Here is a 1,220-nt window from a genome sequence, read left to right as displayed (position 1 = left end):
GCAGCACCCCGCGAGCCCCCCCGGCCCGCAGCTCTGCCCTGCGCCCGGCGCTCCGCCGGGGCTGGAGGCGCCCGGGAGGCTGCGCGGCGGCAGCCGGCTCCGGCGGGAGCCGCGGCCCGGGGGACTGCGGGGCCACTTCGCCTCTAGCTGCTCCGTTAAAACTCGCGGGCCTCCGCGGGCTCTAATTGAATTTGCCCGCGAGCAGCCGGAGCGGCCGGGCCGGGCCGGGGAAGGAGAGCGCCCAAGCCGAGGCCGCACCGGGGGAGGCCGCCGCACAAGTGCACTGAAAGCGCAAGTGCTCAGCCCGCGCCGTTGCCGCCGCCGCCGCCGCCGCCGCCGCCGGCCCTCGGCAGCTTCCTGCACGGGCGGCGGGCGCCGGCCTCCCGACCCCGATAAAACGGGTTTCCCCGCCCGTTGCCGCGGCAACGCCGGATGACCGATTTCCGACGTTGCCATGCGAACGCGGCCTCCGCGCCGCGCCGAAGCAAACGCCCCGGAACGACGCCAGGCCGCCGCCGCCGTGCAGCTCCGGGCCGGGGGCTTCCCCGCTCACCCCCCCCCCCCGGGCCGAAAAGCCCCCGGCAGGGGGGTATTTTTTTTTTTGCGGTTGTCTCCCCTCGGCCGTCGCTGCCGCGCTGGGGGTGTGCCGGGGCCGGCGGGTGTTTTGGGGTGTTTTCGGCCGAGACGGGAGGATGCGCCGAGAGGCGGCCGCCGGCGCAGCAGCGGCTCTGCAGCCGCGGCACACGCAGACGAGTCTGACTGTTTGCAGCGGCAAAATTAAAAAAAAAAAGGATAGAAACGACCTGAACATGTAATTATTTTAAGTGCAGCCAGAAAAGCAGCGCTTGCAAGTCGGCGCGTTAGCAATCGCGAGCCCTGGACCTCCCGTGCTGCTAGAAACAGCTGCAAAAAAGCATCAGCGTCTGCTTTTAGGGAAACCCCGTTTTTTTCTTTTTCTAGGACAACAACGAAAGCTGGCAGCACACGGTGCGGACCCCCCGCCCGGGCTGGCGACGCTCCCTCGCGTCCCTGCCACCCGCGAGAGGCGCCGAGCCGGGAGCAGGGAGCAAAGCCGGGTCGAGGCTGTGACCGCCCGGGGCGAGGAGGGGGGGGAAGTTTGGGGCCAGGGCGCCCGGTTTTTGGGAGCACCGGGGCGGAGGAGCGGGGGCGGCATCCTGGAGCCTCAGCGCCCTGCAAGAGCCTTCGCGAAGGGTCCCACG

Source organism: Apteryx rowi, unplaced genomic scaffold (genome assembly GCF_003343035.1).
Source record: "Apteryx rowi isolate R43461 unplaced genomic scaffold, aptRow1 scaffold_13, whole genome shotgun sequence".
Lineage (NCBI taxonomy): Eukaryota > Metazoa > Chordata > Aves > Apterygiformes > Apterygidae > Apteryx > Apteryx rowi.
The sequence above is the reverse complement of the archived record's forward strand: the minus strand, read 5'-3'. Positions refer to the sequence as shown.